Source organism: Dreissena polymorpha, chromosome 10 (assembly GCF_020536995.1).
Source record: "Dreissena polymorpha isolate Duluth1 chromosome 10, UMN_Dpol_1.0, whole genome shotgun sequence".
NCBI classification, from domain to species: domain Eukaryota; kingdom Metazoa; phylum Mollusca; class Bivalvia; order Myida; family Dreissenidae; genus Dreissena; species Dreissena polymorpha.
Window position 1 is genome coordinate 75920234 of NC_068364.1, and position 25970 is coordinate 75946203.

Consider the following 25970-nt stretch of genomic DNA (forward strand, 5'->3'; position numbering starts at 1 on the left):
TTGGCCTTAAGTTTGGTGAAGATCGGATGTAAACTACTTGAATTAGAGAGGGGACACCATGCTGAATGTTAAAAAACACACTAAGTGACCCCGTGACCTAGTTTTAGGCCCAGAATGGCCCATGTTGAAACTTGTCCTAGAGATCATTTAGATAAAACTTGACCAAGTTTGGTGAGGATTGGATGAAAACTACTTGAATTAGAGAGCGGACAACATGCTGAATGTTTAAAACGCACTAAGTGACCCCGTGACCTAGTTTTTGACCCGGCAAGACCTATGTTCGAACTTGGCATAGACATCATGTAGATACAACTTCTGACCAAGTTTGGTGAAGATTGGATGAAAACTACTTGAATTAGAGAGCACAACATGCTGAATGTTTAAAACGCACTAAGTGACCCCGTGACCTAGTTTTTGACCCGGCAAGGCCCATGTTCGAACTTGGCCTAGACATCATCTAGATACAACTTCTGACCAAGTTTGGTGAAAATTGGATGAAAACTACTTGAATTAGAGAGCGGACAACATGCTGAATGTTTAAAACGCACAAAGTGACCCCGTGACCTAGTTTTTGATTCGGCAAGGCCCATGTTCGAACTTGGCCTAGACATCATGTAGATACAATTTCTGACCAAGTTTGGTGAAGATCGTTGAAAACTACTTGAATTAGAGAGCGGAAACTTAATACAGATCGACAGACAGACCGACCGACCGACAAGTTCACTCCTATATACCCCCCTAAACTTTGTTTGTGGCGGTATAATGACCAAGTCAGACATCACTGACAACCAAGGCCTGTGGTTTATCAAAGAGATCATAGCCAGAGTTCATCATGTATCTATGGACATAAGTCCACAGGTATGTAATGAACCCTACCATTCACAAATTCAGTATAGGAAAGAAATGATAATTATATCATTTAAAAAAAACTTTGACAAATCAATCATTTGAGTTATAAATAATCAAAATAAAAATCTGTACAGTAACTGTGAAAAGAACTTAAATTCTTGGCAAGGAAATATATAATCTCAGATTTATAATTATATAAATTACTTCCCTTGAAAATAATTTTCTCTAACAAATCTCTATTTTTAGTAGCAAATAATTAAAAGCCACAACCGTGACTGTAGATTCACCACTCAAAATGTGCAGCTCCATGAGATACACATGCATGCCAAATATCAAGTTCCAATGATCAATACTGAATAATTATCTCCCTTTAAAGTTTATAACTTCCCATGGATTTGTATTTTTGACCTTAGACCTTGAAGGATGACCTTGACCTTTACCACGATGTGTTTGTCAGAAACACAATGCCGCCTACTGCGCCGCTTTGATTTATTAAACAAAAAAATATAATTTGGCAGGTCAGATAATTATGTCCATTTAAAGCTTATTACTTCCCTTGGATTTGTTTTTTTGACCCCGTGACCTAGTTTTTGACCCGGCATGACCCATCGGATGAAAACTATTTGAATTAGAGAGCGGACACGAAAAGTGTGACAGACTGACAGACAGACGTACAGTGCGAAAACTATATACCTTCGAAAGGGGGCATAATTAGGGATGTCTAGTATATTTATTTCCTTATTTAGAATATTTCTTTCAGAAATTCCTTTAAGCAAACAGCACAGACCCTGATGAGACGCCGCATCATCTGGGTCTACGCTGTTTGCTTAGGCCTTTTTCTAGACACTAGGCATAAATGGTTGAATACATTAAATACATTTACTGACTTTTTGAGTCTACACTCTAACTGTAAAAACTTAATACATTAAATATATTTACTGACTTTTTGAGTCTAACTGCTCCATATTTTTTAAGGGACTTGTTCCCAGTTCAGAAAAATATTATTTTTATCCCCATGTTTTTCGTAGAAAAAGTGGGGATATTGTATTGATGTGCGTCTGTCCGTCCGTCCTGGCCACCTGCTCCTCCTACACTATTAGCACTAGAACCTTGAAACTTACATACATGGTAGCTATGAGCATATGTGCGACGGTGACAGTGACGGAATTTTGATCTGACCCCTGGGTCAAAAGTTATGGGGGTTGGGGCGGGGCCGGGTCAGAGATTTTCACTTATTTTTATGCCCCTCGGTATGGTGCATTGGCCTTAACTTTTGCAATATTGATGATAGCAACTTGATATTTGGCATGCATGTGTATCTCATGGAGCTGCAGATTTTGAGTGGTTAAAGGTTAAGGTCAATGTCATCCTTCAAGGTCAAAGGTCAAAAAAACAAATCCAAGGGAAGTAATAAGCTTTAAAGGGAGGTAAGTAAATAACCTGCCAAATGATATAAACAAGAGTTCCGCGGTCGGAGATGACCGCATTGAAGCCGGATTTTTGATTTAAGTGACAGGAAAGTACCTTTCGTGTTTTTGTCAATGCAATACTTAAATTACTGAAATATTGTTCAAAGGTCAAAATGAAATGTAAGTACTTTTCAAGGCATGAGCAAACCTTGTGTTATGTTTTGAATGCATGCATATACATAACAATTTTAACATTTTAACATTGAAGGTCACAGTGACCTTGACCTTCAAATGAATGACATTGAAATGAGCAGTGGTGATCTTCTAGTACTGGCCAACCTTTATGTCAAGTTTGAAGACTCTAGGTACAAGCATACCAAAGTTATAACATGGAATAAGAACTTTAACATTTTTACCTACCAAAGTTATAAGAACTTTAACATTTTTACATTCAAGGTCACAGTGACCTTGACCTTAGAATGAATGACCTTGAAATGACCAGTGGTCATCTAAGTGTGCTTGCAAACCTTCATGTCAAGTTTGAAGACTCTATGTCCAAGCATACCAAAGTTATAACAATTTTAACATTTTAACATTTAAGGTCACAGTGACCTTGACCTTCAAATGAATGACATTGAAATGACCAGTGGTCATCTTCTAGTACTGGCCAATCTTTATTTCAAGTTTGAAGACTCTAGGTACAAGCATACCAAAGTTATAACATGAAATAAGAACTTTAACATTTTTACATTCAAGGTCACAGTGACCTTGACCTTCAAATGAATGACCTTGAAATGTCCAGTGGTTACTTACTAGTTCTGGCCAACCTTCATGTCAAGTTTCAAGACTCTAGGTCCAAGCATACCAAAGTTATAACAACTTTAACATTTTTACATTCAAGGTCACAGTGACCTTGACCTTCAAATGAATGACCTTGAAATGTCCAGTGGTTACTTACTAGTTCTGGCCAACCTTCATGTCAAGTTTCAAGACTCTAGGTCCAAGCATACCAAAGTTATAACAACTTTAACATTTTTATATTGAAGGTCACAGTGACCTTCACCTTCAAATGAATGACCTTGAAATGACCAGTGGTCATCTGTTAATCCTGGCCAACCTTCATGTCAAGTTTGAAGACTCTAGGTCCAAGCATACCAAAGTTATACCATGAAATAAGAACTTTAACATTTTTACATTCAAGGTCACAGTGACCTTGACCTTCAAATGAATGACCTTGAAATGACCAGTGGTTACTAACTAGTTATGGCCAACCTTCATGTCAAGTTTCAAGACTCTAGGTCCAAGCATACCAAAGTTATAAGAACTTTAACATTTTTTATATTGAAGGTCACAGTGACCTTGACCTTCAAATGAATGACCTTGAAATGACCAGTGGTCATCTGTTAATCCTGGCCAACCTTCATGTCAAGTTTGAAGACTCTAGGTCCAAGCATACCAAAGTTATACCATGAAATAAGAACTTTAACATTTTCGAGCACGCCGCCCGCCCGCCCCCCCGCCCCCCCCGCCCGCCCGACAACATCAATCTATAAGCCGAGATTTTTTCGAAAAAAATCCGGCTAAAAAATTAAATAAATCAAAGTGGCGCATAGAGATACACAGTAGTGGCGCAGAGATGTATTTCGTATTAAATTGTTTGTGTTAACTCATCTGTGAAATGGTTTAGCTCAATCTAATGTTTATACAAGGGATTATAAAATATTTGCGCAAAGGGACACCTGTTTATGAGAGAAGAGATAGAATGCAGTCAAGCATAAAAAGCATGAGAAACTCATGGAATATAGCCTCAAGAATCTATAAAAGGGCTGAAACTTTCAATTTGTGCAATTACAATTTTAGACTCATTACTGAAAATCTGTCAAGTGTGTCGGAAAAACGTGAGAAACAATTTAAAGCAAGATGGACTTTGAACAGGCACATCGAAGACAGACATGAAATTCAACATATTAATGTTGTGTACAAGATTGCGGTAGAAAATTTCTGTGATGCTAATATTTAGTCAACCATTTAACCTCAAATCATAACTTTTCCAAAACAGAAGCAAGAAGATTGGCTATGAGAGAGCATGTTCAGTCATCTCATAAGTCATTCCAATTAGGATGACATGTACATAATTGATTACAGTGAAGTTGATTCATTATTAGATTTGTTAGGACAGCAAGATGAGGAGGAGAAATTAGGGTATAGATTTTCACTCATTTTTCAGGTTATTTTACATTAACTTCTTCATTTGTACATTGAATTACTTCACATTTATACTGAACATCTCTTATGACAATACGGTCAATCTCAACTATGCGTGGCCCAATTTCAAACCCTGGGCGCCCCTGTGTCAAACATGCGGCGTGGGGATACGCGTCGGCCTCTGCCGCGCCATTTCTAGTTTAGAATTATCATAGCTTTAAAAAAGAATGTGTACATTAAGTTAAAGCATGTGAAATAAACTCCCACAAAAAGTAAAAAATAGCAGTTAATTAAGGGATTATCATCATTTACAATTCCTAAAATAATAAAGTTTACAGTATTTTATTAAAAGTATTAAATAAATTCAACTGAAGTTATAAACATATTATTATTAATAGTGAGTGGCGTTAATTATATCTTAAAGTATATGCCTAATGTCAGGAGAGTCATCCAGTCTGAAGAGGTAAGGACTTGAAATGGCAACTTGAAAGTCTAAAAGGCATGCCGTGGTTGTAATTAGGTGATAAATCCGTATCCCACACTTTCAAATAAAAGGAGGCCATCCTTTTTATTTTGTTTGGTTTAGGAACACACTGCAAAAAAATCATCTGAGACAATTTTCACAAACATAATAACAAGAGCGAAATATGTCGATCAACATTCAACCCATGGGAAGCGTGCGTGTTGCAACAGACCATGTACTGCAACAAAATATACACATAAATATAAATGAAGACTAAGTACATATAGTATTAAAATAAATCTATAAGTAAAATTTACAACGGCATTAATGCACACAATAGGAAAGTTTTAGCCTGTTGAAACTATTAAAAATACCTACATTTACGACTAATACTTTGCATTAGATGTATTTTGAAAGAGCAAAACAAAAAAACAGACTATATTGTTTGAAATGTAAAAAAAATGGTGACAGAGGGTTGGGAGAAGCATAAAGGAGATACCCAATACTGTCATTACATGAAAATGAAAAAAAATGAAAAGAAAATTAAGGAAATGAAGTATTTTATGAACAAACTATTCAATATTTTATTTACATGTGGTTTGCTTGATAATTTAATTCCTTGATACCAATACTTTTATGATTTCACACACAAAGCGACAGACACACTCATTAATAGAGAATATTAGCTTACGATGTGGGAACGTCATTGAAATGCTGAAATCTGGCTGCTACTTATTGCTCTTAGCGCCAACCTAGACCTGTGTGGAGCGACAAACAATAACCCCGCTTGTCCCACATAAAAGATGAACAGTTTTAGAAACTTACGTATCTCATCTACTGTAGCCCTGGAGATAGAGCATTAAAAAATTGTTTTAAATTTACACAAAAGTTTTCACATTAAACAAAAATACACTACGATTTTTTTAACAAAATGTAAAGATCTTTGAGTGAGTTGTCTCCCATGCGCTGCAAAATTTTATTCAGCAGTCAATTTTGAAAAAAAGAAACTGCTCTACGACTATTTAAACAAACGTTAAAGTTTAAGTTGTCTCCCATGCTCTATTAAGTAGTTATTCAGCTTTCAAATTAAAATGCACAGGTTTTCCCGAGGAAGAATGACATGATGTACATGATTTACATGAAGTCTTGTTTACGCATGCTTTTAAGGATAGATAATTACACAATTTCCAGAAAAAATATAGAGCTGTGCAACCAATACTCTTTATCATAAAAACGCATCCTCTTTTGCATACAAACAAAAGCTTTCCAATTATTTTGTATTATTTTATTGCGCAATATTAAAATGGCAACCATTTTCGGTTCGATTTCCTAGTTTTTGTAAAAAAAAATTCTCTCCACTTTTGAATTTAAAAACAGGATGCACATTATGTATGGTAGCTCACTGTATATGGATTTCCTCAGTATGCATTCTTAGATGGAAATCATCTTATAATGAGACTGGCCAGCTCATTATTTTGGCTCTTTTGTACAACATTATTGTGAGTGTTCTGTTTCCATGCGCTTGACAGACCAAACATGATAGCTCATTTGGTTTACCGGTAAGTGATGTCAACTTTATTTCTTTCTAAAGCTCGTTTCAGTCATGATATTCATTCACTTTGTCTTTGTTCTTTCATCTTTATTTTTGGCAATTTGTTCAAATAAATTTCTTCTTATTTTATTAGATTTTATCCTTTTATTGAATATTTTTTTATTTAAAAGAATTGATGAATAACAAGACTATTGTCAAGCAATATAAGTCCCCTACCGGCTCCACCATTTTCAGATTTTTTTATTATCCCCACGTTTTTCGGAGAAAAAGTGGGGATATTGTATTGATGTGCGTCTGTCTGTCCATCCTGGCCATGTTATGGGGGTTGAGGCGGGGCCGGGCCAGATATTTTCACTCATTTTTTAAAGTTATTTTACATTAACTTCTTCATTTCTGCACCGATTTACTTCAAATTGATACTGAGCCTCTCTTATGACACTAAGGTCAATCTCAACTATGCATGGCCCCATTACCAACCCTGGGGCGCCCGGGCCACATACCGGTAGGCCACGCCCACCCAAAATTGCCTTTTTCTATAATTTCTGCATTTCTACACCGATTCACTTCAAATTGATACTGAACCTCTCTTATGACAATACGGTCAATCTCAGCTATGCATGGCCCCATTACCAACCCTAGGGCACCCTATTACGCTGGTGGAAAATGTATCGGCATGTTGTGTTTAGTTACAGCGCGTGCTTTCAGTGTATAAGGTCTGCCCACAATTATTGCAGAATATCCTATTTTCTTCTTTGTTTATATGAAAGTTTACTGTATCATGCATGAAATGCACAATTTCCACGAGGATAACATCGAGGTTTTCATCTCCGAAGTAACTGTCAACGATTTTATCGTGGACGAGTACACATTACGGACCGATTAGTGTGCAAGGTATAAGCTAGTGAAATTATCGATTGATATTGACACGGGGTTATTCACGCATGACCAATACACAACTGTGCGAATCTTCGCTTCTTGGGCATACTCTGATACTAGTCGGCTGACGTGCAATAAACTGGTCCAGACCGGTTTAGAAACTGCAGCGAATGGTTTATCACACCTAATCGAGATGAGAATGTAAATAGGGTGTGTTAGCATGTTCACTGTGTTATCGATTTCATGACATGGGAATTTTAGCAAATAGAATCGGACCGACTGTTTGGGTTTTTCAATCGGTCTTTCATGACCCCAATCGGTCTAGGACCGTCAAAACCGAAAAAAATATGATCCGTGCTTATGACAATACAGTCAATCTCAACTATGTAAGGCCCCATTACCAACCCTGGGGCGCCCCGCCCATAATAGGCCACACTCACCCAAAATTGTCTTTTACTATAATTTCTTCATTTCTACACCGATTCACTTCTAATTGATACTGAACTTCTCTTATGACAATATGGTCAATCTCAACTATGTATGGCCCCATTACCAACCCTGGGGCACCCCGCCCATAATAGGCCACACCCACATAGGCCACGCCCACTTCAAATTGATACTGAACCTCTCTTATGACAATAAGTTAATCTCATCTATGAATGTCCCGATTACCAACCCTGGGGCGCCCCGCCCACATAGGCCACGCCCACCCAAAATTGCCTTTTACTATATCTTCATTTATACACCGATTCACTTCAAATTGATACTGAACCTCTTTTATGACAATACAGTCAATCTCAACTATGCATGGCGCCATTACCAACCCTGGGGCGCCCCGCCCACATAGGCCACGCCTACCATAAATTTCCTTTTACTATAATTTCTTCATTTCCAGTAATTCTACACCGATTTACTTCAAATTGATACTGAACATCTCTTATGACAATAAGGTCAATCTCATCTATGTATGGCCCCTTTACCAACCCTGGGGTGCTCCGCCCATAATAGGCAACACCCACCCAAAATTGTCTTTTACTATAATTTCTTCATTTCTACACCGATTCACTTCTTATTGATACTGAACTTCTCTAATGACAATACGATCAATCTCAACTAGGCATGGACCCATTACCAACCATGGGGCGCCCCTGGGTCAAACATGCAGCATGGGGATATGCGTTGGCCTCTGCCGCGCCATTTCTAGTTATATATTTGTTGCCATAGCAACCAGAATTTTTGACGTAGGAACAAAATTAAATGGCGTGCATAATGTCCATATTGCCATCTATCCATGTTTCAAGTTTTAATGAAAAAATATTAACAACTTTAAAAGTTATCGCACGATCCAGAAAACCACCATTTCAGCAGTATTTCTAGTCTATTTGTTGCCATAGCAACCAGAATTTTTGACGTAGGAACGAAATGAAATGACGTGCATAATGTCCATATAGACATCTATCCATGTTCCAAGTTTCATGAAAAATATTTAGAACTTTTAAAATTATCGCAGGATCCAGAAAACCACCATTTAAGCAGTATTTCTAGTCTATTTGTTGCCATAGCGACCAGGGGTGGCGAAATCAAATGTCCGAGTTGCCCGAGTCATACATTTGCTTGTCTGGGCAACTGACTTTTTTCAATTAAGTTGTCCGTGGACAACAAGTTTTTTAAAAGTCGCGTACAGGTATACAAAAATTAATTGTATTAAAGCCGTAATTAAGTTTTACAAAACCGGATGTTGACACGTGATTACATTGTCAGTGCTATTTGCGGAGCAATCAAGCTAAAATACGTGCACTTTCCTGTGCAGTGATCTCCCTTATTCTATATGAGACCGGGAGCATGCCGCATTTTCAACATTCGGCCCGACTGTTAGACAGTGTACAGACTGGTTTCTTTATTTTTACAATCAGACGGAAATAAAAAGTATCAATCTAAGATAATCAAAACACGGCCTACCTTGTTATTTAAGACGACTTTAATGGTAAAGATGAAACTTTTTTTTTTAATCTTCAACAACGGAGCAGAAACCCGAAGCTTTGAGCAGCCCACCTCCCAAAAAACTAAAAAAGATTATGATAAAAAATATGATCTAAGTAAACGCACCAGAACTTTTTAAGAAACTTGGCTAACCGATTTTCAATGGTTACCAGTTTATATAATCAAATTGCTACCAGTAGCGGAGCCTCAGTCTGATGAGGTACACATATTGGACTAGTTTAATTTGTTAAGATTACAATGTACTTATGTTCAGCACATGTTTTAATAACACTAGCTTCGCAAGATTTAAAGTTTGAGAAAGTCTTTATATTGTTTATAATATACTGCTATAATAAATGTACCATTGAAATACAATTATAAACAAAACAAGCAAATCATACTCATTTTGATATATTCCACATTATTTAACATTAATCAATAAATGCGTTTATAATTTATATAAACATTAACGGACAAGTGTAGTTCAGCAACGGGCAAGTTAAATTTCCTAAATGGTTGTCCGTGGACAAGTATAGTTTTTTGAGATTTCGCCACCCCTGGCGACCAGAATTTTTGACAGAGGAATGAAATGAAATGACGTGCATAATGTCCATAATTATAGACATCTATCTATGTTCCAAGTTTCATGAAAAAATATTAAGAACTTTTAAAGTTATCGCAGGATTCAGAAAAGTGTGACAGACAGACAGACAGACAGACTGACTGACTGAAAGACGGAGCGGCAACCATATGTCCCCTCCGGTGAAACAGGTAGGGGACTTAATTATATAATTTACATTGCAGTAGGAATCCAGTTTTTCTTTACATTCCAATAGTTCCTTTTAATCAGAAAGTTGATGCCTTTTTCATTATTTCTTTTTTATTTCAGACTCTTTCTGAAGAGAAAAAAAAATCCAACAAAGAAGGGCAGCCTTTTTAACTTCTTCATTTTTGTAATATTCTGTGAGAATTACTGAAGAAATATCATACCAAAATGAACGTTTTACTATCAGACTCCAGGGGTTTTTCAGCACTGTCTGCGCCTCCGGACAACGGAGGCACTCCCAAAGCAAACGGACCCAGTCCCAAACCGAAATTATTAAAAAAATCCCAATTTCCAAAAAAAAAAAAAAAAAAAATTTTTTTTATTTTTTTTTATTTTTTTTAAGAATGAAGTGTCTTATAACTTGTGTGACTGACCAGTGTTTGTTTTGGTCAAAAATATTTGCTATAAGGGTTTGACTGTTCAGTTTTTATCACAGAGTGTAACTGTAACTGAAAAACAAAACTGCAGTACTTGAATTAACGTTGAACATGCCCAATATTGCATCTGTTTACATAAAGAAGACAAAACAACAAATAAAATCCAATTTATTTGTTAAACCACTGAATTATTTAAGCATGATTAATTCACATTTTTTCCCAAATGAGCCGTTTCATCGAAGCAAAAATTCTCAAAATGACCAATTTTGTCGATAAAAAATTCCCAATTTGGTCAGACTCCTTTTCCCAAAATAGGCAGAAAAACCCCTGGACTCAGAATCATAATGCTGTATAAATGACAAATCACGGGTAGCATTGCAACCCATGTAAAACTTCCACACAGGACAGTCACATTCCACCGTATACTGGCATGTCACCCTCTAATGTTAAGTTTGTGTCCCGTCCTATCAGTCCAAGCCCTTCAGGCATCAAAACATCAAGGGTGAAAGCAGCAACGAGGGATTTTTCAAACAATCTCAGGTGCCATATGGCCTTAGCAATATTTAAAATAAAGAATGTGTAGATACATGTATATTTTAAGTTTTACATATTTCATCCTAAATTGTATTAAGCCACATCACTTGGTAGTAATGGCCTGGCTGGGCACAATAATAGAAATAATCTTAAGCTCAATAGAAGACACAATGACACAATAACCAATCATACATACACTCAAATTTCAAAATTGAATATTCAAATATTTAAAATATTCACAAACAAACAGGCCATTCCCAGTTCTAATAACATAGGCAAATAACATTAAGAATGTTGAATGTTTAACAATTTTAACAATTTAAACTACCAATAAAAATAACTGAAATTCTTATTAACGTTAATTTCTTATTTTTATTATGAAATATCTTATCTGCTTAATCCAGTATTAATTATTTTAACTTGACATTGACAACTTAATGGGGATGATTGCAATAATTCCCATTTACCCAATGTCATTAAAATATGCTTTTTGAGGCATAAAGAACTCATTTCTTTTTTTTGATCCTGGCCTTCAATTTTTTAGTTAAACTGTTCACTGTTAAACTGTTTAAGGTCGCCGTGGTGTAATGGATATGGTGTCTGCCTAGCGACCGGGAGGTCACGGGTTCGATCCCCGCTGTGAGAGCGTTCTTTCGATCTCCCATATAGACACCAAGTGCTGGTTCTAGGCCCAGGAAACGGACTCGAGAGCATTTCAAATAAGTAGGAATTACTTTCTATGCAATGGAGCTAAAATAAATAGGTTTAAACTAAACTGTTCACAAAACTAATGAAGGGGTAAAAATCCACTGCAAAATTGATGTATTTTAAAGGAATTAGGTGGGGGAAGGGTTTCCGTATGATTAGGTGATTAGAAAGGGGCCACTATAAAGCCCCAGCTTAAGAAAGAAAACAAGCTTGGCACTGCAGGGTAATACCATGAAAACCTGTTCTGATGTTTTAATCATACCACACAAAAGACACTTTCATATAAGGTAATATCATGATAATGTATTTATCAAGAAAAACACATACTCTAAACTTATTAAAATGCTGCTCTTTAGTGTTAATTCCCGCACATACTTCACATGAAAAGAGCGTTCTATTTGAATTATTTGATTGTTTGTACCATAATCAAAGCATAAAAGCCTGCTAACTGTTTGTAAAAGCATGCTTACTGTTTTTGCAATTTATTGGCATTTATTAAATTGAGTCTTTTTTTATTGGACAGAAAATAAATGTTTTCATACGAATTTCTGAAACAATATCACATTTATTTTAAATTAAGGAAACATTTCTGAATAATCAAGAAATTTACTGGCTATATACATTGATTCTAGTTTATGTCTTCCTTTTATTATAAGAAATATTTTCAAATGTTTGGGTAAACTAACTTCTCTATTGATATTATTTGAATTTCAATAATGCTTATATTTAAGTAATGACTTGAGTGATCAAGTCAAGTAAGCAATACAAGTTAAGACACAAGTACCAGTATTGAAACCCGAGTATGAACTGTGATAGAAGAATCAGGATTGAGCTCATCCTGTTTTATGACTCTACTGATAAACAAATTTATCAAATCAGGGGTGGCGAAATCTCAAAAAACTATACTTGTCCACGGACAACCATTTAGGAAATTTAACTTGTCCGTTGCTGAACTACACTTGTCCGTTAATGTTTATATAAATTATAAACGCATTTATTGATGAATGTAAAATAATGTGGAATATATCAAAATGAGTATGATTTGCTTGTTTTGTTTATAGTTGTATTTCAATGGTACATTCATTATAACAGTATATTATAAACAATATAAAGACTTTGTCAAACTTTTAATCTTGCAAAGCTAGTGTTATTAAAACACGTGTTGAACATTAGTACATCGTTATCTTAACAAATTAGACTAGTCCAATATGTCGACCTCATCAGACTGAGGCTCTGCACCGCTACTGGTAGCAATTTGATTATCATCAACTGGTACCCATTGAAAATCTGTAAGCCAGGTTTTTTGAAAAGTTCTGGTGCGTTTACTTAGATCATATTTTTTATCATAATCTTTCTAGTATTTTTGGGAGGTGGACTGCTCAAAGCTTCGTGTTTCTTCTCTGTTGTTGAATATTTAAAAAAAAATAAAATGTTCCATCTTTACCATTAAAGTCGTCTGAAATAGCAAGGTAGACCGTGTTTTGATTATCTTAGTTTGATACTTTTTATTTCCGTCTGATTGTAAATATAAAGAAACCAGTCTGTACACTGTCTAACAGTCGGGCCGAATGTTGAAAATGCGGCATGCTCCCGGTCTCTTGTAGAATAAGGGAGATCACTGCGCAGGAGAGTGCCCGTATTTTAGCTTGATTGCTCCGCAAATAGCACTGACAATGTAATCGCGTGTCAACATCCGGTTTTGTAAAACTTAATTACGGCTTTAATACAATGTATTTTTTTGTATACCTGGACCCGACTTTAAAAAACTTGTTGTCCACGGACAACTTAATTGAAAAATATCAGTTGCCCAGACAAGCAAATGTACGACTCGGGCAACTCGGACATTTGATTTCGCCACCCCTGCAAATTGAAATACAATATTATTTATTTGGACTATTACATGCATATTATCAGTTTGAAATGAATAATAAAATAACTACTAAAATTATATTTATATTAAATGTCACACAATAATGTATACTGCATTATAAATCATAACATAACTTCATTAAGCCAAAAAGAATTAACGCTATGGTTTAGCTGTCATAGTATAGCTTTTTCATTACTGCCATGCCACTTTCACTCAATTAGAGCAAATTGACATTTATTGAACCGAATCCTATGACAGTTGTTTACATCATTTAATTTGCGTACTTTCTACAAGTGTCATGCATAATCAAAATTTCTTAATGTAACATTATAGCTTACAAATAAATTATTAACCAAGTTCATCATTGCAGAAACAATATATCTATGTTATTACCTTTATTTTCGATTAATCCAAAATGCACCTTCTATACAGGTAACCCACTTCCGCTCGCAGTGATACACGCACCTATATTTAGAACACCACACCTACGCCAGGTAAGAAATAGTGCGGATGATGCATAATTCGAATAGTTTTCGGTACGAATATGGTTAAGCTATTATTACAGAAAAATAATAAGTATCAAATTACGCGTACAAAAAGACATTTGAATGATACATCTTCTTGGAAAAATCTTTTTTGTAACCAAATCTTTTTCTTTCGCAAAACGGGTTTTTTTGTTAAGGGCGATAATACACGCCCAGGTTGTTTTTAATGTAAACGAGTTACCGGTACTTGCCTTATAAAATAAAAAATACTCGTCAAACGTCCCAAAGTTTCGATTCATCCTCGCTAACGTTATCGATCAAAACCGACGAAACGAGTTAGCTATGAATAAAATAGGAAATTTGCGATCTGTTAAAATATTCCTATTGTTGCCAATATTTTATATATAAAATTTGCACTAGTGGAATATAGAATCTAAACCTATCTAGTAAAGTCTGTGAACTGTGATATTTTTGTCTTCAACTGTTCGATGAAATATCGTTTATAAATCACTGCTATATCCCTAGACACCACATACGCATTAAATAAAAAGCGATTGTAAATTGTCAGGAAACGTCAACTGAATTATTTAAATTTGATTCTATAAGACTATAAGTTGGACATGCAATAATTATACCATCATAAATATTAAAGCGTTTAAGTGTGTAAAGACATATGGAAATTACGGTATCATTTATACAATTTGTATCTCTTTACAAATGCAAATACTTATGGTAACAAATACAGAACTTAATAAAGTCACGTTACAATAGTCGTGGAAAAAGATTGATATTAACCTTGTTGAAATTCGCAAAACAAGCCTTTCAATTGTGCATTCCAGCCTGATCTAGTAATTTTGGTTTTGTTTCTGTTTTATGAAAATCAAAATTAAAGGGACTGTCCAATGGATTATGGTCTGAACAAAACATAAAATTATTGTTTTAGATATTAAAAACGACTATCGCCTTTGATTTAAGGATATAAAAACTCAAAGCAGACTAAAGGAAGTATAACACAAACCAACACATAAGCCCAAGCGGATGGGAATTCCATATTATATTTCAAAAACGCCGCTCGACGTTTTTGACCTAAAAATAAATGTAGCTGAAAATCAGCTGACAAGTCACGTGGTACATGGTACTGTCATTTATTTTTGGCATAGAAATTACATTATTTCTAAAGAAAGAGATTTAGCTTGTTGAGCAAATAATTGATTTTCATTGAATATTTTTGATAAACCAATTAAATATACTTCATATTTAAATCAATATTTTTATTGGAAAATCACTTTTCACAAATACGAATATGCGGGCGAAAACTGAAAGCCATCAGAATTCAAGATGGTTCGGACAAAAACAAGTGCTAGCGCTAAGATTAAAAAAAACAAGAGATGCAAGGTACAGGCGTAATAAAAGGGAAAGGATAATAGACATTGGTATTCAGTGTGATCGATGGAGAAGAGTTAAAGAAGCTACTGGGATTGAAAAGGACGAGAAAATGATGGAAATATTGATCGATGCGTAAGTCTTCTTCATTTTCAGTTTAAGTTTCATAGCTACTTTTCTATAAATTCCCGTAATTATTTTGCTACATAATGAACACGATTTGATTTACACACACACAAATCCTTATAATTATAAAAGATTTGTTTTAGAAATGTACAATGCTTTTAAATTTCAGAACTACTTATGAACTAGAGAGCTTCAACAATCATCTTTTGATGTACGCTCCAAACCAAAGCGAAATGCTTTCAGGTAAATAAAAAGTTAAATGTTTACAAAAAAACACTTGTTAAAGTGTTTCTTTTTTATTTTATGAACACATGCTCATTCATTGAACAAAGGAATATATGCTCTTTATTTTTGAGAATTTACATTTTAATAGTGTAAAAATGATGTACCCTTTGTGACAAGTCTCGTAATAAACTGCCTGAAGACTAAAATATGAATATATTTTTAGCTCGGCTGTTTTCGGAGAAAACCCGAGGTATTGTCATAGCCAGCTCGTCGTTGTTGTGTCGTCAGCCAGCTGCTCGTTGTCGTGTTGTCCGCCGGCGTCGTGCTAAAAACTTTACATTTTGCTCTACAATCAAAGTGCTTCCACCTACAACTTTGAAACTTCATATGTGGATTCACCTTGATTAGTTCTACACGCCACACCCATTTTTCGGTCACTAGGTCAAAGGTCAATGTCCCTGTGACCTCTAAAAAAAAATTATGACAAGCTTTCGAAGCCTAGCGTGGCACCCGTAACGCGGTGCTCTTGTTTCATCATGTGATAGTAAAATTATTTATGAACAGGATTTTTGAATTTGTTCACAGGATGTTTAAACAACTAGTAGTTTATCAAGAAATGAATTCTGATTATGAAAATGTCAAGTCATTGGTGTTGAATTAGTTCATATCTAGTGTAACATCATCAAAGTCCTAAAGGCAGATTTTCACATGATGAGTTGCATGATATTTTCTGAGTTTCATTTCTAAAATTATTTTTTTTCAGCTATGCTGTTTATAGATGCAGGTGTCAGTTAGCAGCAATAGATTATTCAAAACACTTGAATCGTCCTGTTTTGTTGGACAAAGAAGGAAATGAGAGGTATTTATATTATTGTTTTCGCCCTGTATGTTGGTTTGTTTGTTTGTGTGTTTGTTTGCGTCAAACTTTAACATTTTGCCATAACTTTTGAAATATTGAAATAGTAACTTCATATTTGGCATGCATGTGTATCTCATGGAGCTGCACATTTTGAGTGGTGAAAGGTCAAGGTCAAGATAATCCTTCAAGGTCAAAGGTAAAAAAAAACAAATTCAAGAGAAGTAATAAGCTTTAAAAGAGTTCATCTGAACCTACCAAATGATAAAATAAAATAAATCAAAGTGGCGCAGTAGGGGAGATAGTGTTTCTGACAAACACATTTCCTGTTTTTATTAAATTTTGAATTGTAAGGATCAATTTACAGATTTATGTTTACTTATTGAAAGTTTTTATTATTAACAATTAAATTGAATTTACAAACATGATGTATTTAAGCTCAAATTTGACACATTCATGTGATATGAATAATAAGTATACATTTTGCAAACAATGCTCCTGTCATAAAAGAACTACTGTAGCATAGTATGCACTGAATCAGTAAATTTATATTATGGCATATATATTGTCTATAGATCTTTATTCTTTTGTTTTGTTTTAGCAATTGTCATTTCATTTTTTCAAACATCATGTCAGTTATAAAACAATCTTTCAGGAGAAAAAAGTGTACTCAAAAGCTGCTTGTAATTGGAGCTCAAGGCCTGTGAAAAAAACACATAACCGGTTTGATCACTGAAGTTATAAATGAATTCACCATAGGCAAGAAAAGAATAAGTGGCAAATGTGAACAGCTGCCTGAAGACTCCAAAAGAATTAGGTCAACTATAGCCCCCGTCACCCCTCCACCTACATCAATACTTAGAGATCAGCATGTCTCTAGATTGAGAAAAGCGAAAAAATGAATTGTTGCCCAAGACGTGTTTGATATTCATTTGAAGTTGACGCAGAAGTTATCTTTGTTAGATAACTATTAAGTTTCACATCTTTAGTGTTAATATAATTTTAGAAGTGTTTTGAAAATGTACAATCTTACATTATGTTATAAATAATGAATGCTCTTGGTTGTACAATGCAATTACATTTTTTAGGAAGTTTCAATATTGAATTTAGCATAAAATATTTTTTTTATGTTATATTATGGTGATTTTTATCAATACATTTTTATGCTCCCCCAAAATTTATTTTGGGGGGAGCATATAGTCGCCGCTTCGTCTGTCCGTCCATGTGTCCGTCTGTGCACAATTTTTGTCCAGGCTATTTCTCAGAAAGTAATGACTGGAATTCAATGAAACTTTATGGGAAGCTTCACTACCAAGAAGAGATGTGCATATTATCAGCCTGTTCTCTTCAGATGATTTTTCACAGAGTTATGGCCCTTTGAAATTTTCCATTGTACATATAGTGCAATTCTTGTCCGGGCTATTTCTCAGCAACTAATGACTGGAATTCAATGAAACTTTATGGGAAGCTTCACTACCAAGAGGAGATGTGCAATTTATCAGCCAGTTCTCGTCGGATGATTTTTCACAGAGTTATGGCCCTTTGAAATTTTCCATTGTACATATAGTGCAATGCTTGTCCGAGCTATTTCTCAGCAACTTATTACAGTAATTCAATGGAACTTGATGGGAAGCTTCACTACCAACAGGAGATGTGCATATTATCAGCCGGTTCTGGTCGGATGATTTTTCACAGAGTTATGGCCTTTTGAAATTTTCTATAAACTGTAAATATAGTGCAATTCTTGTCCGAGCTATTTCTCCCCAACTACTGACCGGAATTCAATGAAGCTTTAATCCATCCATCGTATAATTTTGTCCAAAGTTATGCCCCTTAAGACGTTTCCTTTTATCTGAATATATAGTGCAATATTGTGACAAAAAAAAACTTTTGGGGAGCATCACCAGTCTACACCGGTTTCTTGTTACACATGTAAAGAACACAATTTTTCTTACAAAATGTTTAGTTTTTTGTTTGATTATCGATATGTGTTTTGCATTGTCTTCTGTATTACCTGTATTTAATAAACCATTGTAGTCAATGTCTCTAAGCCTCTTATAATTGACCTCGAGAGTAGTTTCCTCTTTAATTATCGATACTATGAATGTGATAGTGTATCCAGATATGCCTCAGTGTTCTATTTACACATCAACATTTAATACTTTTTAATGGCCATACTCATTTGAAATGCAAATCACCTAAATAATTAAATGCCAGCATCATACACTCGAACCAACTTCAATGAGACCTCAACTCCTGTCACATTTCTATGTGCATGTATTGAGTTCGATCCATTTTCTGACACCAGATGAATATGATACAAAATTTGTAAAAAAAAATCAAACTTCAATGCATGGATCAAGTTCATATCACACTGAATAAAATACCTCAATTGTATATCAATTTAATAGATAGGAAAAACTCGGCTGAGCTAAAATGTAGACGGTCTGCACAGGTTACTACATAAAGAAAGCACACAATATACAAAACATGGTTGAACGATAATAAGATACTATTTTTTTAAATTTCAACAGCAACTTGTTGCTTTTTTATTGATTTCAAAATGTTTATTCATGCATTAGCATATGTCATGTTTGAAATGTATTTTAAGAAACCTAATCTAACAAAATATCAAGTGTGAAACAAAATGACTCAAAATAAAAATAAACAAGGGCTGTTTGTAAAACATGCATGCCCCTCATATGGGCTGTCAGTTGTAGTGGCAGCCATTGTGTGAATACGTTTTTTGTCACTGTGACCTTGACCTTTGACCTAGTGACCTGAAAATCAATAGGGGTCATCTGCGAGTCGTGATCAATGAATCTATGAAGTTTCATGATCCTAGGCGTAAGCTTTCTTGAGTTATCATCCGGAAACTATTTTACTGTGTCGAGTCACCTTGACCTTGGACCTAGTGACCTGAAAATCAATAGGGGTCATCTGCGAGTCATGATCAATGTACCTATGAAGTTTCATGATCCTAGGCTTAAGCGTTCTTTAGTTATCATCCGGAAACCATTTTTCTGTGCGAGTCACCGTAACCTTGACCTTTGACCTAGTGACCTAAAAATCAATAGGGGTCATCTGCCAGTCATGATCAATGTACCTATGAAGTTTCATGATCCTAGGCGTAAGGGTTCTTGAGTTATAATCCGGAAACCATTCGGTGGACGGACGGACCGACCAACCGACATGAGCGAACAACATACCTCCTCTTCTTCGAAGGTGGGCATAATAAAAAAATCAAAATGCAAACTTAAAATTGAATAAAAGCAAGATATAAAAAATAAAAATAAAAACAGGTAATACACTATCGACTGTTTTTATGAACGGTCTTTTCAAGCAAACGTTACCATTTTTGAACTCATCCAAAATATCCTTGAGACCAATCTTTTGACAAATTTCATTTAGATTGGGCAATAAATGTGGCCTGTACGGCTGTAGAGTGTTAACAAGGCAAATGTAGACGCCGCACGACGGACAAAAGGCGATCACAAAAGCTCACCATGAGCACATTGTGTTCAGGTGAGCTAAAAAGTGTAAAAATCAAACTATTAAGTTCAAACAAGAAAATAAAATAAGTATACAAGAAATGAATTTTGATATTCAATTAGTTTATTTACATAGTATTCTTAAGAAATATGTCATTGCTTCTTTTATTTCTTTCATCTTACAATCCAGAGCACTCGTGGCATTTCATTCAAATGACACCAAAGTAAGCATACAAATGTAAAAACTGCTGTGCAAGTTTTAATAATAAACTAGCACATTTCACACAAATTGGTATTTCAAAACAAAATGCATAGAACTGAAAAATCCAAATGATTAAGCATAACTCAAATGATTTGCATAAATATAAATGTTTCAAAAAAGGAGCCAGAACAAAAAATAATCAAAACTAAGAAAAGTTCTATGTCTGATAAATGAAAAAGAATAGCAACAAGGGCTGTTTGTAAAACATGCATGCCTCCCATATAGGCTGTCAGTTGTAGTGGCAGCCATTGTGTGAATACGTTTTTTGTCACTGTGACCTTGACCTTTGACATAGTGACCTGAAAATTAATAGGGGTCATCTGTCAGTCATGATCAAGGTACCTATGAAGTTTCCTGATCCTAGGCCTAATTATTCTTGAGTTATCAGGAAACCATTTTACTATTTCGAGTCACTGTGACCTTGACCTAGTGACCTGAAAATCAAAAGGGGTCATCTGCCAGTCATTATCAATGTAGCTATGAAGTTTCATGACCAAAAGGCGTAAGCATTCTAGAGTTATCAGCTGGAAACCATTTTATTGTTTTGAGTCACTGTGACCTTGACCTTTGATTTTGTGACCGGAAAATCTAAAGGGGTCATCTGCCAGTCGTGATCAATGTATCTATGAAGTTTCAAGATCCTAGGCGTAAGCATTCTTGAGTTATCATCCGGAAACCGCTTTACTGTTTCGAGTCACTGACCTTTGACCTAGTGACCTGAAAATCAATAGGGGTTATTTGCCTGTCATGATCAATGTACCTATGAAGTTTCATGATCCTAGGCCTAAGCGTTCTTAAGTTATCCCGAAACCATCTGGTGGACGGACTGACATGTGCAAAACTATATGCCCCCTCTTCTTCGAAGGGGGGCATAAATATGCAAAATTATTAGAACACTGGTACGAAGCCTGTATACTGGCCTTAAGGACTAGGAAAATTCTCCCTTATTAATTTAACACAACATGCTGGGACAGTTATTCTGTCTCCAGCAGTCAGTTTCCCATGCATTAAGATGGTAAATTGTCTGTATGCAGCATGTCTGAAAGATTTATTGACATCTTCTAGTGTCTCTGCATAAAAGGAAAACACATCTTGTTGATACTGCTGCTGACTGTAGAGGGTCATCCTATCCAGCACCGATAGAGTCATCTCCTACAAAGAAATTGTAACAGATTTTACTATAAACTTCTTGCAAATGTAACTCCAATCAGCAGTCAGTGAGACAGCACACTAGATTATATGAGCCTTGTTCTGAGAAAACTGGACATAATGCATGTGCGTAAAGTGTCGTCCCAGATTAGCCTGTGCAGTCCACACAGGCTCATCAGGGGCAACACCTTCCGCTTTTATGACATTTTTCGTTAAAATGTCTCTTCTAAGCAAAAATCCCATTTAGGCCGAAAGTGTCGTCCCTGATTAGCCTGTACAGACTGCACAGGCTAAGCTGGGACGACACTTTACGCACATGCATTATGCCCAGTTTTCTAAGGACGCGACTCATATAAAGGGGTGGAAAGGTGTTGATGGTATCAATGCAATGGATCAATGGAGTACAAAATATTGAAATGGTATGCAAACTTAACAATTTTTAAGCAAAACAAGATGTGTTTGTGAAACACAATGTCCCCCTATATATGACCTTGACCTTGTGAAGGATGACCTTGACCTTGTGAAGGATGACCTTGACCTTTCACCACTCAAAATGTGCAGCTCCATGAGATACACATGCATGCCAAATATCAAGTTGCTATCTTCAATATTGCATAAGTATTCATAAAATAAGCGATTTGGGCCACATATATTTGAGCTCTGACCTTGAAGGATGACCTTGACCTTTCACCACTCAAAATGTGCAGCTCCATGAGATACACATGCATGCCAAATATCAAGTTGCTATCTTCAATATTGCACAAGTATTCATAAAATAAGCGATTTGGGCCACATATATTTGACCTCTGACCTTGAAGGATGACCTTGACCTTGACCTTTCACCACTCAAAATGTGCAGCTCCATGAGATACACATGCATGCCAACTATCAAGTTGCTATCTTCAATATTGCAAAAGTATTCATAAAATAAGCGATTTGGGCCACATATATTTGACCTCTGACCTTGAAGGATGACCTTGACCTTTCAGCACTCAAAATGTGCAGCTCCATAAGATACACATGCATGCCAAATATCAAGTTGCTATCTTCTATATAGCAAAAGTATACATAAAATAAGCGATTTGGGCCACATATATTTGACCTCTGACCTTGAAGGATGACCTTGACCTTTCAACACTCAAAATGTGCAGTTCCATAAGATACACATGCATGCCAAATATCAAGTTGCTTCCTTCAATATTGCAAAAATATTCATAAAATGAGCGATTTTGGCCACATATATTTGACCTCTGACCTTGAAGGATGACCTTGACCTTGACCTTTCACCACTCAAAATGTGCAGGTTCATAAGATACACATGCATGCCAAATATGAAGTTGCTATCTTCAATATAGCAAAAGTTATTGCAAAATGTTAAAGTTGGCGCAAACAGACCAACAGACAGGGCAAAAATAATATGTCCCCCACTACTATAGTGGGGGACATAAAAAAGAGTTATCCTTTCTTTACTCATGTAACAACATAAATTGTATTGAATAAAATAGCAAGATGACAAACAACGTTTCACGTTTATCTTACGAGTAACTTCATAATGATATCATATGGGCTGCATAGAATGTGTTCTCATATAATACTGTAAATGAATGAACGGACAAACGAAAGAGCGAAAACAATGAAAGATGCATTTTAAACAGCACTGACACTTATAATAATGCATGAACTGACTTTTTAGGATTTAAAACAGCCAAACCAATCTATTGATTATTCGAGAAGAAACATTTTCAGTACTTTGCATATATGTTTCTCTAAAACACAGAGAGTTAACAGTAAAATTATGATTTTATAAATAATTGTAATTCAAATAATTTAAGTTACCTCTCTCTCACTGAGTGGTTCTCCTTCAGACTCATCAGAACTTGAAGGAACAAAAGCCAGTACAGGTTCCTAAATATAAATAATGCACAACATCCAGGAGAGTTACATATTGCAATGCAACAAATATAAATAGCCAAGTAATAAGATATAAATAAATAACACCTCATCAGAAAAAGATGTAGAAGTTTGGACTTCCAACTTTATCAGCTAGTGAAAGTTTGTTACAAGTTTGTATTTCCAAGAAAACCTTATAAGGATATGAAGTATAATTAGTGCAAATATTCTGCTGTGATCATTTATAAAAGTGTTATGTTGAAATAAACAAAAATCTAATCTAAGCACCCACATGTTTTAGTTCCAGGTGAATCACTTAAAAGATGAGGTTAAATGTTAGAATGATAAGTATAAAACATAACTTACAAACTGCACTTATAATCAAATAAAAGCAAGTCTTACATCGTCAGACGTGCTATGGCGTTCCAGTGTCCCCTTAGTTATTGTTGCTAATGTATCAACTTTCTGGATCTTTCTGGCAGGACGTTTTCCTTAACTCTTCGGTAGACGTGAATCCTGAGTGTAACAAATAAAACATCATGCATTTGATAAAAACCAAGTAATGCAGAAAATCTAATAAATAATAGACAAAAGAGTAACCCTAAAATGACAAAATCATGATGTCAATGTCATGACCTAATCACATGAGTTATAGTGCATTTCTTGATTTACTACATGTTATTTGCAACCACAGCCTACATCCACAGATTTCGGACCTAAATATTGTGAAGAAAAGCAAAAAGTCCTACTATTCTAAGCCAAGGTCACTGTTCAACTCTCAGGCCTTTACAATAATAGTTCTAACTTGTAAATCATAATGGGTTATAGTCAAACCTGCATTTATCAACACAGAGCGGACAAGGGTGATATTATTATTTCTTCTTAGTTCGGCTGGTCACAAATAGATATACATAATTCACTATACCCCTCTGGTTGACCAGGTGGGAGAATTTATCGAATAACTGGCACATAATTAAAATGTGTGCACACAAGAGCATTAAAATAAACTTACTGAATCTGTGTCCTGAGAATACAACAACATTCTCTTAGATGGCTGTCTCACGCGTTTACTTCTTCTCATCTCTCCCTCTGTTTTGGCCTAAATAAAAAACATAAAAAAATACAATGACTTATTTGTGCTTTAGCCTAGGATCTGGGTACGAATTTACTGTGGAAGAATCCACTGGCTTCTATTAGCAAAATTTAAAAGTTAATGAAAAACGTACATTGCAAAATAAACTACACAAAATTCAAAAGTCAAAACGAGAAAATCATAAAATCAAAATACGTTAAACTGATTCTCATTTTCATGCATTGGAGTCGTCTACTATCGTCTAATTTGTAAATCAGCGACATTTCGTGCTCTGATATTTTGGTTCTTTTTGCTATTTCTCTGGACATTTTAGTGACTAAAAGTGTTCTAAACTCTGAACAAGGGATTTTTATTGGCAGTGCTTATACAAAATGAGAGGAAATCAGCGTAAAAAAAGGCCAAACTAGTCAGGAAATGCACGACAACAAAGGACGTGGCAAGGACAATGGCGGCCATAATGGTCAAACGTGTCAGGCAAATCAAAACTCAAAAAGAAAACGGAGATCCACAGGTGGGACATTTGACACTATATCTGAAAATACTATCAATAAAAATACTGTGTCCAAAGATGACTTTATGCGAATGAATACTGATGAGAAATTAGTTACAATTTTCGATTTGTTACACAATACGAACTTGTTATCGGAGAAAATTGACAGCATAGAACATGAAGTCAAGTCATTTAAAATGGAAAGCGAGAGCACGTGCACCAGGCTCAAAATACTGGAATATAAAATCATTGACAATGAAGCAAAAAGCAGAAAAAATAATCTTATATTTCGTAACTTCCCCGAACGTAAATGGGAAAACTTAGAAGATGTTATAGCATCGTTCATAAATGACCAACTCGAACTTGACACAACAAACATGTATATCGACAAAATACACCGTATCGGGTCATTCAATGACAAAAAAACTCGACCAATTATAGTCCGTTTCCAAAATGAGCGCGACATCGAAGATATACTGGCTAATGCATACAAGTTGAAGGGCACTAAATACGGGATAAATAGAGACTACCCTAAGGAAATAACCCAAGCGCGTGCTAGGCTTTGGAATCGCTTCAAACAAGAAAGAGCGAACAATCCCAAGGGTAGTGTCCACATTGGTTACCCTGCCAAATTGATAGTACAAAAAACTGTAGTGCAAGACGAATTCCCAGACTGGAAAATCATTACGCAATCGCACCGAACGGAACAACTAAAAACATCTGAAACGGTAACTAAATCTCCCGTGCATAAGACACCGTCCAACCCAATCTCTACTAGCAATAGGTATGCTAGCCTACCCACGGAATCGGACGAATCCGACACCGGCGACGACAGTGACTCAACAGACGACGCGCACGCGACTGACCAGTA

General features: G+C 35.5%; 1 protein-coding gene and 2 long non-coding RNA genes across 7 annotated transcripts in view; 1 reads left to right on the forward strand and 2 right to left on the reverse strand.

Moving 5' to 3' along the window:
- LOC127848300 (advillin-like) overlaps positions 1–14168 on the reverse strand; it is a 150033-nt gene extending 135865 nt beyond the window's left edge. Inside the window, exon 1 of one of the 3 annotated variants that reach the window (XM_052380677.1) lies at positions 14043–14168. The gene's annotated coding sequence lies outside the window, so the exon portion shown is untranslated. The remainder of the gene's footprint in view (positions 1–14042) is intronic. The other 2 variants (XM_052380678.1, XM_052380679.1) reach the window with 2 other exon arrangements.
- Positions 14169–15103: 935 nt separating this feature from the next.
- Positions 15104–17879, forward strand: LOC127848550 (uncharacterized). Of its 2 annotated transcripts, none has more exons than XR_008034575.1 (4): positions 15104–15652; positions 15813–15886; positions 16632–16727; positions 17380–17879. It is a non-coding gene; the product is annotated as an uncharacterized LOC127848550 (long non-coding RNA). The 2 variants fall into 2 exon arrangements; XR_008034576.1 differs by having other exon boundaries at positions 16647–16727.
- A 3499-nt stretch (positions 17880–21378) lies between these two features.
- LOC127847908 (uncharacterized) lies at positions 21379–24615 on the reverse strand. 2 transcript variants are annotated; one of them, XR_008034239.1, is made up of 3 exons: positions 24529–24615; positions 23919–24032; positions 21379–21629 (listed from the first exon to the last, which is right to left on the reverse strand). It is a non-coding gene; the product is annotated as an uncharacterized LOC127847908 (long non-coding RNA). The 2 variants fall into 2 exon arrangements; XR_008034240.1 differs by lacking the exon at positions 21379–21629 and adding an exon at positions 23462–23531.
- Positions 24616–25970: the final 1355 nt, after the last annotated feature.